This window comes from Mus caroli, unplaced genomic scaffold, assembly GCF_978045245.1.
Source record: "Mus caroli unplaced genomic scaffold, Mus_caroli_1 scaffold_5, whole genome shotgun sequence".
Taxonomy (NCBI): domain Eukaryota; kingdom Metazoa; phylum Chordata; class Mammalia; order Rodentia; family Muridae; genus Mus; species Mus caroli.
In genome coordinates, this window is record NW_028227260.1 from 133,831,205 (window position 1) to 133,846,450 (window position 15,246).

Sequence of the window (15,246 nt, forward strand, 5' to 3'; positions counted from 1 at the left end):
TATAAAGCTGGTATTACTATGATACCAAAAATCAGGGGACAGAACAAAAGCTAGACCATTTTTCCTGATAAACATAAATGCAAAAATAATCTACAAAACATATAATAACCAAATTTTAGAACACATTAAAACACCCTGCCCCATTATCAAGTTGACTTTAACCCAGGGATGCCAAACAGCATACTTCTAGAGCAGATACACCAGGGACAGAAATCCTGTGATTATCTCAATAGCTGAAGTAAATGTCTTTACAAAGTTCAACATCCCTTCTTGGTAAGAGCACTGGAAAAAAATGTGGATAGAAAAAACAATCTTCACATAAACATCTCCATATAAGCTATATGTAGCAAACCTATAGCCAATTAAAATAAATCATATAAATTAAAATATATGTATATTATATTTATATATTAATAATGCATAATTAATAATGATTAATTGACTATATACTTATATGATTAGAATGTAATATATTAATAATATAATTAACAATATAATAATAATATAATATTATGATAAATCATATAAAAATCTCCATATAGGCTATATGTAGCAAACCTATAGCCAATTATAATAAATCATATAAAACACAATATATTTAATATATCATATATTAATATATTAATAACATGAACTTAATAATTAATTGATGATATAATTATAAAGTGTGATTATAATAAAATATATTAATAATATAATAATATATAAGCATATTATAATAATCCATACAAAAATGTCCATATAGGCTATATGTAACAAACCTATAGCCAATTATAATAAATTATATAAATCACAATATATTTATATATTATCTATTTATATATTGATAATATATAATTAATAATTGATTGATAATATAATTATGATATGTGATATATAATATAGTGATGATGTAATTAATAATTATAATATATAAATCTATTATAATAAACCATATAAAAATTTCCATATAGGCTATGTAGCAAACCTATAGCCAATTCTAATAAATCACATAAATTACAATATATTAATATATAATTAATAATTAATTGATAATACAATCAAAATGTGTGATTATATATATTAATAATATAATTATAATATATAAGAATATTATAATAAACCATATAAAATCTCCATATAGGCTATATGTAACAAACCTATAGCCAATTATAATAAATGGGGGAAAACTTAAATCATTTCTTCTAAAATAAAAAACAAGGTTATGTACTCTTTCCAATAGAATTTAATACAGTGATTAGAATCTTGCCTAGAGAGTAAGGCAAGAAAAAATAATAAAAATGATACAAATAGGGAAGGAAGAAGTCACATGATTTTAGTCATAGATAGCATATCCTGAAACCAAAAACCCTAGAGACCTTCTAGAAAGCTCTTAGATCTGATGTCTAAATTCAACAAAGTAATAGGATGTATAGTCAGCATGCAAGAACTAGTGGTTTTTCTATACCAATAATATAATTAATAATATATTACAGAAATATATTATGATAATGGACAAGTAAATCAGGAGGGGATAACCCCATTCATTCCAGATTCTTAAAGGTAAAGGAAGAGCAGGGCATGGTGCTTTGTGCTGTGATAATTGAAGCATTCAGAAAGCCAATACATGGAAAACTGCTGTGACTTGGAAGCCAACCTGGGCTGCATTGTGAATACCAAGCCATCCAGTCTTAAAAATAAAATACCGGAGAATAAATCTAACCAAGGTGATGAAAACTGAAAAACACTGCAAAAAGAAACCAAACACATGAAAACGGGAACATTTCCTACTTCTTAGATTAGCACATTAAGATTGTAAAAATGGTACTTTTGACAGAAGCAGTCTGCAAGGTTAATATAATCCCCATCAAAAATTCCAATGCCATTCTTCACAGAACTAGAAAGAAAAAACTCAAAATTGATATTTAAATACAAAAGATCCCTGATTTTCTAAAGCAATTCTGAACAGAGAAACAATGCATAGATGGATCACAATACTCAGTTTAAAATCCCACTAAAATCCCAGACAGTGGTGGTGCATGTCTTCAATCCTGCACTTGGGAGTTAGATGCCAGTGCATTTCTCAGTCCGAGGCCTGCCTGGTCTACAGAGTGAGTGCCAGGACAACCAAGGCTACACAGAGAAACCCTGTCTCGAAAACAACAAAAGAACAACAACAACAACAAATCCAGTAAGAGCTATAGTAACAGTCATGTGCTGACACACACACACAAAAATCCATGAACAGAATAAAGGATGCAGAGATGAACTCACACAGCTACAGCCATTTTGTTTTGACATCGCTGTTAAAAATATTCTTTGAAGAAAAAGAAAATCTCTTCAAGAAATGAAAATAAAACCAGAAATGTTGATGTGGATAATCCCAGTACTTTAGGAGGTAGAGGCAGGAGAAAGGGGGATTCAAGATCATTCTTGGATACATAGCCTGTCCCAAAAACCCAAACCCCAAACAGGAAAGTAAACAAACTAAAGTGGAAATATAAATGGTGCTGGAAAAAAAATGGGTATTTATATAAAGAAGAACAAAACTAAAACTGTGTCCCTCACTCTGCCCAAAACTAGTCAAAATGGATCCATGGCCTTAAGATGACACTTGAAACCCAAACTGCTAGAGGAAAATAAAATTACAATATCCCACTAAGCACAAGCAAGGAGTTTCTGTAAAGGACCACATATCAGTAAACTAGATGGAGAGGGAGGGAGGTCATGTTAAGTGAAGTTAGCTTAGTTCTTTACTGTCTTTAAATTAGTCTCATATAGCTCAACAAATAATTCAAGAATTGACAAATGAAATTATATGATATTAAAAGGTTCCTGTCTCCAAAGGAAACAAGTGGCAAAGGAGAATGAAGAGGCAGCCTACAGGAGAGGAAAAAATTAAAAAAATAAAAAGAATAACTTTGCCAACCACATTTATAAAAATATTAATCTGTACAATTTATAACGAACCTCAAAACTTAAGGACAATTATCTAATCACTGAGCTAATTAATTAATGAGTTAATAGATAGTACTCAAAACGACACATATAAGTCACCAATAAATACATGAAAAACATTCAACATCCTTAGCTATCAGAGGGAGACAAATTAAAGCTAAATTGAGATCTAACACCAGTCAGAACAGTTACTATCAAACAAATAGCAACAAGTACTGGTGAGTATGTGGGAAAAACATTATAAATTGCTGGATTAAAAACCAAACTACTTCTGGTCAGTGGTGGCGCATGCCTTTAATCTCCCACTAGGGAGGCAGAGGCCGTTAGCTCTCTGTGAGTTCCAGGCCAGCCTGTCCTACAGAGAAAGTTCTGGACAGCCAGGGCTACTAGGAGAAACCCTGCCTCAAGGAAGAAAGGAAGAAGGAGAAAAAGACAACCAAAGGAAACCAAACTAGTACAGTCGCTATAGAAATTGCTCTTTTGGAGGTTAAATTTTTAAAAAAGTAACCAAAAGGTAATAATATTAAATTTAAAACTGTTAGAACTACCATAAGAAATAGGCACACCGGTGAATTTATACATAAATTTTCTTCACTATTTATACATACACACCACATGTATAAACTATGGAGTTTCATGCAGCTATAAAGAAATAAAATTTTCATTAAACTGGATGGCACTGAGTCCTTATGTTTGGCCACCGAGAGTTTGACCATGCTCCAGTGAGAAAGTACACAAGCAACGCAAACTGGACTTTTTTTTTTTTTTCTTTTTTTGGGAGGGTAGGCTACAGATTGGTGGGGGCAGACCTAGGAGTACTAGAAAGAGACTTTACTTAGGGTTCGTGACATGAAATTTCCAAATAATCAATTAAAATATGAAAAATAAACTGGACGAACTATAAATCATCAGATTGTTAAGAGTGATAAATCCAGATCCTTCCCACCTAGGATCTGAGGCCACCTAAACCACAGTCACAAAGTAACTGGCCCATCTTTATGCAGCTGGTCAGCTTGGCTACCTCGCACCCAGGCCACGCACCTTTTGTTTTTGTTTTATTTTTTTAATGCCCACTCCGTGTTCCCGATCTAGCCATTTGTTTTATTTTTAGTTATCTTGTGTGTCCACACTGTCAAGGGTGAGCCTTGTGTCCATGGAGATCAGGGTACAACTTACCTAAGACAGTTTGTTCTTTCCTGCTATGGTGGGTTCCAGGGAGAGAAGTTCTCGTGTCAGGCTCTCCTAGGTGCCGCTTTTACGCTCTGGGACATCTCCAGGCTACTGGGCAACCTCAACCTACGAAACAGTGCAGGTTGAATCCTAAAGTTAGTAAAGTCACAGGCTTCATTTAAGTCAAAGTCTGTGTTTACCTTAATGCCGCAGTACTGTCCGCCTGCTTACTAGGCTCCTTCTCTGACTAAAAAACGACCCCACCGCTCCACCCGCTCCACCCGCTCCACTCCACTCTAGACACATCGCCTCCCGACTCAGTCTCCTTCCCAAATCCCAGAAGCAACCACACCTACCCGCTGTCCACCATCCAGTCGCCGCCACTCAGTCCTCAGCAATGAGGAAGAGGCAGGAGCCACCAGCTTCCCAGCCTTCTTCCAGCTTCAACTCTGACAGGGACTCTCCTGTCTCGGGCACCTCAGGAGCTGAGGCCACCTGGGGGTGGGGCGCTAAAAACTAGTTTCTTTCCTCCTAGACCTGACTGGTCCCGTGCGTCACCTTCCGCTCTGGAACATCAGAGATCCTCAGACCAGGCATATACCAGCTGGCTTCAGCTAACCCCTAGGCAAACTAATTAAGTAATTAGGTTTTGAAGACTTCTCCAGAAATATCTCCCCTCGCCACCAGTAAAGGGGTCCGAGTCCTGGAGCTGAGAAGGGTCTGGCCCAATAGTCACACAGACTTAACAGCTTTCCTGTGTGAATCTGAGTCTGCTCAGAGCTATGGTACAGCAATAAAAATCACCTAGCCTCTCCTGATAAGGATCTACCACCTGAGGATAGAAAGAAGTCCCTCTCCCAGCCACCAGCCATCCAGCCATCCAGATCTCTGCTTTGCACTTACTTAAAGGTGACTGGCTCTCATCCAAGCGGGCTTGGACTGAGTTCCATGTGGCTTCCTCAGCTTCTCTTGCCATTTGAAGCGAAAAGTGAGCCCGCGTAACTTCAGGAGTCACTCATTGCGCATGCGTCTTCTGTAGCCGAAGTAACCTTGTGAATGTCCACTGAAGGGGACTGAGCTAGTGGGGTCAACGAAAGGTCAGACTCAGCCTTTCTAAGCCCCTAACTGTCTGATGGTGTTTTCATCTCAGAAAGATGAAGGTACACACACAGTGGCCTCGGGAAAAACCTTTTCATATTTTCATCAAATTTGTGCTTTGCTATTACTTCTCTAAAATTTTCTTTACTATTGGTTGATTATATTTTTAAAAGGAGCCCTCCAATAGAAAATTCCGGTGGGGAAGATCTAATATTTTTAGCCCTTCTTTCCACCTGTAAATATTTTCCAGCGCCCCGCCCCCCACCTTTTTTTTTTTTTCTCCAGAATTGAAGGTATAATCAAGGAGTTCTTTAGTTTGCTAACAACTTCAAAAGTGGCCATTTTGAACCATAATGGACTTTAGCACACATGGTGAGCTGACACTGTGTTCCTCTTTATGGAAGGGAAATGGACAGATCTCCTTAAATCCCTAGGGCCCCTTTACAACAGGTTGGAAAACTTTACTCACTTATCTCTGACCTGAATGAAAAGATGCATTTTCAATAAAAAGTATTTTCCCAAAAATGTAGATGTTGGTACAAAGGACTCATAAACTGATTTTTTAAAAGAATCATATTGTATACAGAGGAAAAATATGAAAGGTTTTCAAAATGAGAAGAGTTTCATTTTGGCATATGGTAAGGACCCTAGAGTTAATAATCAAGGACACAGAACACAATACACAGCAAACGAAAGTACATAACACACTCAGATCGACCTGCAGCCATCAAATTAGTGAATGTAAGGACCTTTTAAATGGAGCACAAATCCTCCCCCATTTTCCATGAGAACACAATGGAATCCCTGTTGTCTCCAAAGACTTTGAGTAAGGATTCATCCAGCATCCTTTCTCTTCTATTTGATTAGACCTGACTCAAATCTGCCATGATCCCAGGGCAGGAAAAATAGACCCATTCATCCACTTAGGTGGGTGTGTTTCCAGTTAGTGTTACAGGTGATCACATGCTTAGACAACTAAAATAGAGCACATCTATTCTAGTACAGTTCCAGAAGGCAGAAAGTGTGAAAATCAAGGGGCTGGCTAGTTTTACTAGTGCCTGGCACATTGGTTGGCAACTTGTAGGTTGTGAGTCCTTGTGACACTTTCACAGAAGTTCTCTAAGACTATCTATATATGTCATATATTTATGTTACAATTCATAACAGTAGGAAATTACAGTTATGAAGTAGCAAAAAAATAATCTATGGTTGGAGCTCCCCACAGCATAAGGAAGTATATATATGAAGGACTTGCAGCATTAGGAAGGTGGAGAAACACATACTGGAAGCTTGAAAACAGAAAGCCTGGTGTGCCTCCCAGCCTGGTCTTGGCATCAGTCTAAGATCTGCTTCTGACACTGGTCATCTTGCTTCCTTTTGTTTCTTGTGATCATATGGGGATAACCTAGAGAGTATAGTCAAAGGCCTTATGTGAGGACATGTTCAGAATCCGTTTTGTGAAACATGTGTAGTAGTATCTTTAGGACACTACTGTCTTTGAGACCAATGTTCTTCTGCATGCCTGTGTGTGCTTTGATTCCTTTTTTTTTTTTTCTTTTGGTTTTTCCAGGCAGGGTTTCTCTGTATAGCCCTGGCTGTCATGGAATTTATTCTGTAGACCAGGCTGGCCTCAAACTCAGAAATTTGCCTGCCTCTGCCTAACAAATTCGGGAATTAACGGCATGTGCCACCACGCATGGCTTCTTGGATTTTTTTATTCTGGTATTAACTTATTGTTCCCCAGTTGGTTTATTTTATTTTATTAGATAATTTCTTTATTTAGATTTCAAATGTTATCCCCTTTCCTGGTTTCCCCTCCAAAAAGCGCCTATCCCATCTCTCCTCCCCCTACTCACCAACATACCCACTCCTGCTTCCCTGTCCTGGCATTTCCTTACACTGGGGCATCCAGCTTTCTCAGGACTAGGAGCCTTTCCTCTCACTGGTGTTCACCTAGGCCATCCTTTGCCACATATTAGGCTGGAGCTATGGGTCCCTCCCTGTGTACTCTTTGGTTGGTCTTTTATTTGTTGGATATTTTCTTTATTTATATTTCAAATGTCCATTTTCACAGTTTCTCACCCTCCCAGAATCCCCATATCCCATTCCCTCTCTCCCTGTATCCATGAGGGTGTTCCTCGACCTGAGCACCCACTCCCACCTCCCAGTGTAATGGCTACCAAGGTTACATCTCAGTCTCCTTATCATTCAACAGCATATTGGGGATCCTGCTGATGATGGGGAAAAGATAACCAGATTCTGGGCATTGCAGGTTACCCTCTAGTACATCAATCTCAAGCCACATGTGGGTGCATCTTCCTCAAAAAGATCTTGTCCTGTTCATAGCCGTCACTTCACTCTTTAGGTACCTTGGCCAAGATTGAGTTGTCTGCTGGCTGCACATTTCCCTTTGGGGATCATCTGTGCTCTGAAGTCAGGGTTGAACTCCACAGGGTTGATGCAGATTTCGGTGGCCTGCAGGCGCCATGGGAAGACAAGCAGGCCCATGCCCTGCCCATGTGAGCTTAGGAGATTGTAGGTGAGCAGTTTCATGTTGTCACATTGGAGTTCTGGACAGGACTTATATTTTTTTATCATTCATTTTGGGATTTATTTACATTTTAAATGATAGCTCCCTTCCCAGTTTCCCTTCACCAAATCCCCATCTCATCCCCCATCTCCTGCCTTCCCCTTGGAAAAGACATAGTTTGTTTTATACTTCCACATCACACTCCATCACTGAGTCAAATCAGGGCAGGAACCAATGTAGGATCATAGGCAGGGTACATGGAGAAAGGCTGCTTATTGGCGTGCTTTCTCAGCAGTTTTCTCAGCTTTTCGTCTTACAAAATTTTAAAACTTCTTTTACCTTTTATTTTAATAACATATATTCATTCATTATATATATACATATATATATATATGTATATATGTGTTATACATTATAAGAGTGTTTTGCTCAGATGGATGCCTGTGGGTCTTGTTTGTCCAGGGTTCACAGAGGACAGAAGAGGGCACTTGGTCCCTTGATATTGGAACTATATATGACTATGAACTGCCACCTGAGTTCTGGGATTCACACCCTGGCATTCTAAAAGAGCAGCCAGTCCTCTTAAACACTGAGTCTTCATTTAAGTCCCACCCTAAGCTTGCTTCATTATATATTTTATCACCATCTTTGCAGGGATAGTACCACTCACTGTGTACTGGATCCTCTCTCATCAATTGTTAATCAGGAAAATTCCCAACAGGCAAACCAGACCCAGAAAAATGCAAATTGCATTCTTTCATCTATGTATGGAGTTAGCTTGTAAACATTATATATGTGTGTGTTTCATTTAGAATAACAGAGAGGAGCTATCTAGTAAGGGACTATGAAGGAGGAGTAGATCTTCCAAGGAAGGGGAAATAGAATATAGTGGTATAAAGGAATAAAGAAGAAACTAATATAGAAGGGTTAAATGGGGAGGGGATCTCAGGCCAAGATTCTGAGACTAGACAAGACATAAAACCCTAGATGAAAATCTGCTATTATCAATTGTATTAAATTAACACAGCAGTAAAATGACTTCTAATGACTCCTAATTTCTCTACTCATATGTCAATGTATATCACTCAGCCTTCATCACAGGTGACTTTCCTACAGAAGGTGGTAATAAACACAGAGAGCCACAACCAAATAATGCACAGAAAGTGAGAGACTTGGAGCACTAGGGCTTGAAGAGGATGTATTTATCAAGCTCTCCCCTTCAAGGTTCAGGAATCTATGCAAAGATGAGTCAGAAAGACAATACTAACCAGAGGTGGAGGTGATGGATAGTACCAATAAGTTATATCATGGGTATTCCATGTTAATTGTCAAATATCCACTTAACAGTGAGTACATAACATGTGTGTTCATGTTTTAGGGTGAGATGTAATATAGGTATCTGTTAAATCCATTTGGTCCATAATTTCTATAAGTTTCACTGTGTCTCTGAGTTGAATGTTAGGGAAATAAAGAAGGGAAAGAATATGTTCAAACCATGATATATGAAAAAAAAATTAAATGAATATTTTTTTAAATAATCCCAACAAGCATGCCTATAGCCCCATCTAATATAGGCAGATCCTATTTGAGGTTCCCTCTACCTATATGACTCTAGGTTTGTGACAAGTTGACAAAAGCTTACTAACACACTCAGATTAACATAAAAGCATGTCCAGTCATGTCTAAAACCATGACAGCAAGGGACTGAGACATTCTCTGGACATTCCATGGTGTATATGTCAGAATGACATGAGTTTTTACATTGTGTCTCAGCTTTAATGTGTAAATGCTGAAAGGAGGACCATGGTCATCCCTCCTTCTTCCTGCTTTGAGGCACTACAAAGGCTTCTTTGCTAACCAGGTGCCACTGTGACACAGATATCTTGAAGTCACAGAGTGGACAAGCATCCCTGGAGATCTAGCCTCTGATGACAGCACTCTTCCACCACCTCCTTCCTTCATACCTTACTTGTCAAGATGGGGACATAGTGAGAAAGATATGGAGGACCAAATTATTTAAAGTCCAGTGCTGCTCTCAATAGACATCTCCTGATTTTCTAGATGAACCTCATATGTTACTCTTTGAAGTCACCTCACAATCTCCTGTTTCTTGTGCACAGCATTAGAGATGTCAATTAAAGGTAGACTTTTCAAATATATTGATAAGTCTGCCTTATCTTCATATTCCCTGCCCTTAACCTTGATCAGACTAGATGTCTCAGCCATTCTCACTGACAGTTTATCTGGTAAACAGCTAGATGAGAGAAAGAAATTCTTCTAAGTCCCAATCAGTCTAGTTTATCAGTATATGAGAAGCAGGGCTGACATCACTTGGCACAAAACTAAAGAGAGTCTCCTGTTTTGTGGAGAACAGAGAGAAGCAGGGACTGGGGATTGGAAGGTGAGTGACTGTCCTTAAGGACAGTCAGTCCAGAACTGGAGGTTCAAGAAGAATGCAGTCCAATTGCCTAGAAGTTCCTGGAGGAGCACTGCTTCTCTTCAAAATGTGACAGGGATAGCACCCACAAGGGGGCAGAATGAAGTGGTGTTCTAGACTTCTTTTGAGCCATCAGGGTACTGATTTCCCCCCTTTCCCTTGCTATTACAGATGAGCAACCTCAATAGGGTGACACCAGAATCTCTAACTGCAAAACCCTTACAGGAAAGAACAGTTTCCCTCCACTCTCAGAATAAAAAGCAAGGATTGAGCACACAGGGCTAAGCATTCTCTGACTAGCTTTGAGAGAACAGTCTGCTCTGAGGTCCAAAATTGCGACTTTGGTGTTAACTGACAGTTTAAAAGCTAAGCACCTGTAACATTTGCTCTGTGGTACTGAAAAATATTGTTCCCAAACGTGTATGAGAACAAAAAGATGAGCAGTAGCCTAAGGAGCACCATTACCCTGATAGAACACCAGGCACCTGGCATGCATTTAATACAAGGAAATCCCCTCTGAGTCCCCAGACCACCCTACTCAAGTGTACATTACATGTTTTTGTTCTGAACCATAAGGTACAAGTCTTCAAGAAACACAATCTGACACACGGCAGAAACAAGAACTTGTTTATTGATCAGACTGCAGTATCAACAAAAAATATCAGCAATGGGCTGACATTGCTTAGTGTCTGCATAAATTTGGAAGCAATGGAACTAAAATTTCAGTAACAGATCATGAGTACATTCAAAAAAAGATTAGAACTTCATAGTAATATGGAGAGAAATAACTAGTGTTAAAGACTTCAAAACCCTATCTCAGCAAGAACTGTGACTCAATGGTAGTGTTTGATTTGCAACTTCAAGAGCATAGATTCACTCCCCACCACCAGAAAAGCAAAAACAAAACAAAAATAAAAGACACTCATAATGCACTGTATCTGCTTTGTTGTGACAAAATCCACAGAGAAACATGAATGGATAACAACACAGGAAGGTATTATGCACAGGAAGCCACACACACACACACACACCAAAAGACACAGACACACACACACACACACACACACAGAAAAAATGAAACAGTCCAGTCAGGAAGCTATTAAAGAGTGTCCTTAAAATTTATGATAAAAATGCTGAAGTGTATTTCTTCACAGTTGATGGATTCTTGTGGAGGGTAAGGAAGGATTCATTTTAATAGCTGGTCTTTAATACTTTCTCGGTTCTTCTTTTTATACCCCCTAACACTAGATAGGACAGAAATAAGGGTAGACTAGAGAAAGGAATTAGAAAATCTTCTTCTTTCATTATGGCTACTAACAAACCACAACCAACTTGTGTAACCAACCACCGACCACCAGACAAAAAGTACAAGTTTGACAATAAGTCTTGTGCAAAGTTACTGCAGCAGGAGTTTTTCACTAATGTAAGTTGTGAGCATGTAAATAAAGTATTCCACCAAAGACTTAGTAACTCTGTATTGCATACTTCTTGCATTCAGCTGTTTACTGTTTTAATATTAGTCATACCTGTTCCATGCTATGCCATGTGTGTTGATGCAATTAAGTTTCATCTGGGGACCACACATGAAATGCAAATATTGTGTATCAAAGATTTCTAAATGGTCCCCTCTGGTAAGTTGGAACAGGAAGAAAATTGTACAGCTAGACCCCGACACACACAATCCTGATGAATTGAGCAGAAGTATAATCTAGGCTGTGTCCCCCACATATCCAGTATAATCTACAGAGGGCATTGTACCTGATATCTGCATTGACACTGTTTCAGGCCAGTCAGAGATGAGAGAAACTAGACAAGGGATAGATGTTTTGTGCAAAGTGGTTTGGGGATCCACACATTTGGATCTCCTAAGTGACTACATTATAGAATCGTTGGCCCAGGCATGTGGGACTTCCAGCAGAAGTTTAAATCACACTTCCACTAGGTAGGTCAGATTTCCCCAACAACTGAAGTATTATTTCGGTTTTGGTTTTAGTTTTGGACAGGGTCTCATTATGTAGCTCAGAGTAACCTGGAACACACTGTGTAGACCAGGCTAGCCTCAAACTCACAGAGGCCTCTGACTCTGTGGAGCTAGGTTTAAAGGCAAGTGCTACTAGCACACCTATCCCCAATAACTGAAGTTTTAGGGAGTTAAACCTTTGTAGCAGGACTGGGGCATCTTGTCTCATACAAAGGATTACAGGAATCCAGTTCTTTTTTGTCTCTCTAAGCCACTGATCTTCCATATTAGTTTCTTCACATACATGGCCAAAATAGACCCTTAGCTTCTGGGCTCTAGTGTCTACCAGGACCAAAAACAGATTTCTTTCTATGGTAGCAATGAGACGTGGCCTACTTTTTATTTTCTCATAAAAAAAAATGGAAGGCCTGGATGTGGCTTAGTGCATGATAGAAACTCTCTTGAAATAAAACACAGTCCCTGTGTTCATGCCCTTTCCAATCTGCTAGCCAGTTTTCCATCAGGGGTTTCTTAAGTTAGGGATACTGAAATTAGAAGGTTACCAGGTCCTTAGTTGACAGTCTGATGCAGCAGGCTCCTTTTGACGGAGCGCCATTTTTGCACTTTTCCTGCCAGGTGGCTCATAAGATGTGCTCCCAGTAGGAACAGTAAAAAAAGGGCTTTAGGGGTGCATCTGTCCAGAGTTGAAGGATGTTCAGACATGCAGTTATCATTTAGCCTGTATTCCCACTCTGAGTCCTGCCAATGGCTCAATGAAGTTGATCAGCCATAATCTATGGTTGCACAGACATATAAAAGTATTGACACTGGTTGTCCTAGGTTAGAGAATAGAATCGTTTGGATCATTTGTCCCTGTCCTAAGGGACAGCTTTGGTCTTCTTGTCATTCCACTGTTGGGGAGCACTGTGTATCAAAACATAGTGTCTCCCATGTTGATAGATGGAGTAGGTGATTTTGTTACACTTGAAATGGATGTGGTAAATAAAGCAGGGTCCAAGTAACTCCTTGACCCAACTGAGTCAGACAAATACAGTAGATAATAGAATAAGCAGGCTGGGCCCACAAAGCAGGGTCAGGTCAGACCTAGCAAGTAGTGGCTATGTATCCTGTCCATAGAAGGTAAAGAAATGCTAATAGAAACTTTCACAACAGGTCCACTTAGCTGCCTATTTACTCCTGGTAGTGCAACAATGACAGAAATAGTTCTACCTAAGTATATTACCTTGTGAAACAGTGAGGGTTTTTTTTTTTTTGGTTTTCTTTTTGTTTTTTGGTGTTGGGGGGGCATTTCTTTACAGGAACATGGCTGATTCTAAATGCAGCTGCATCACAGAGAAGCAATCCCATCATGAGTACTAACTCATGTGACCTTTGGCCCCAGGAGCTCCCTTCTCAACCAGCAGGCAGATATACCAAAGATATAATCTATTTCCCCAGCAACTGTTTTAATCTTCCCCAGCCTTCTGGGGGGCCCAGCAAACCTTACAGCTTTCTGAGCTTCCTAAAACTTGCAAGTTTTATTTAGTTCTGAGTTGTAGGATCCTCCATCCTCCTTATAGGAAAGAATGTGTGAGAATTTTGCTTTCTTTAAAAACCCAGTAATGTTATATGAGTACTTTTTTTGTTGTTTTGATTTGTTTTAATCTCACGTGTGCCCCAGCTGCACATAGTTTATGTTTGAAATTCTAGGGACTCTTGAGAGGATATAAATGCAAGAGCTCCTGAGAGGACCTGGGGCAGCTGCTGCTCCTGCTGCATCTGCTTTTGTTATCGCTGGATTAAATGAACAGTGCTCTAGCCACTGGAGCAAGCTTGTAGATTTATGTGTGTCAAAGGGCAATGATAGATATACATTGTTGCAAGGAGAAAAAGAATTCCGTAATTCAGTGCACAAAGTAGGGTATTACTTTGATATAAAAACTGTTTAATGTTAATTAAAAATAGTTAGATAGGGGCTAGGAAATTGGCTAACTGGGTAAAGTGTTTACACTCACAGTAAATGCTAAGTGTACCAGCACTTGTCTGTAACCCAGCCCTGGAGGAGTGGAGAGAGATAGATGCCAGGGCTTGCTGAAGTATCAGTGTAGCTGAAAGGGCCAGCTTCAGATTCAAAGAGAACAACTATCTCAAAATAAGATGGACAGAAATAGAGGAAGTTACTCAACAGCTTATCTGGAATGATTAATTCATTTAAGTAAGTTTAGAAAAACAGTATGATTGATTTAAAAGAAATGTTTCCTGAATATTTGATAAAACAAATATTTCAATTCTTTCTATCTATAAATGAATATTTGAAATAATGAGGAATAAAGATTAACAGCTTAAAAATGAATCTAAACACATTGAACAGGCCACTGACACAGAGTGTGCATATTTGTGAGTTTTAATTATGATATATTTTCAATAAACACAGAATAGTATGATGGATAATATATATGTTGAATCTGCCTGAATAAATAAAATACTAATACTAAAAAAAAATAATGAATCTAAAAGTCAAACGTCTATATGTTTGCTGAACATCAAAATAGAAGGCATTCTTGATCATTTATGTTTGAGACACATGTGAAGCATTCTCAATCATTAGGTAAGGTTAGGTGTCATTTATCTGAAGGCCAAGCACAATGAAATAATGTTTTGATGCCTTTTTGAGAATACAAAAATCCATGTCTCAAACTAATAATTATAGATTTTTGTCAGTTGCATTTAATGTGTTAGTGTTATGAAATATAACATGGCACAGGAGTACCTTTGGTGGGCTCATGCAAAGTGTGCCCCTGAGAAATTATACCATGCAACAGACCTGGTATAAAATGGATTTTTTAGGTGAGGGGAGAGGAGTGGGGAACTGGGGAAGGGAAAGAGGCAGACAGACAGAAGCAAAGCCATTAGGTCAGAAAAAGTGGGTCAGAACAGATAGAGGGGAAGCTGGATACAAAGACAGACAGATAGCTCAGAAACAAGAACATTGGGAACAGAGAGAAGGGGCTGGGCCTGGAACAGTGAGAGATGGCTAATCAGTCCTTTTATCCTGCCTCACAGTTAGCAGTTTAGTTTGTTTCAAGAAACAAATGTATTTTCTTTCAATGAATT

The 15,246-nt window shown here is 38.7% G+C and overlaps 1 pseudogene; it reads right to left on the reverse strand.

The window, feature by feature from the left end:
• Positions 1 to 7,390: 7,390 nt before the first annotated feature.
• On the reverse strand, positions 7,391 to 7,758 carry LOC110287621 (multifunctional methyltransferase subunit TRM112-like protein pseudogene; annotated as a pseudogene).
• Between the last annotated feature and the right edge of the window lie 7,488 nt (positions 7,759 to 15,246).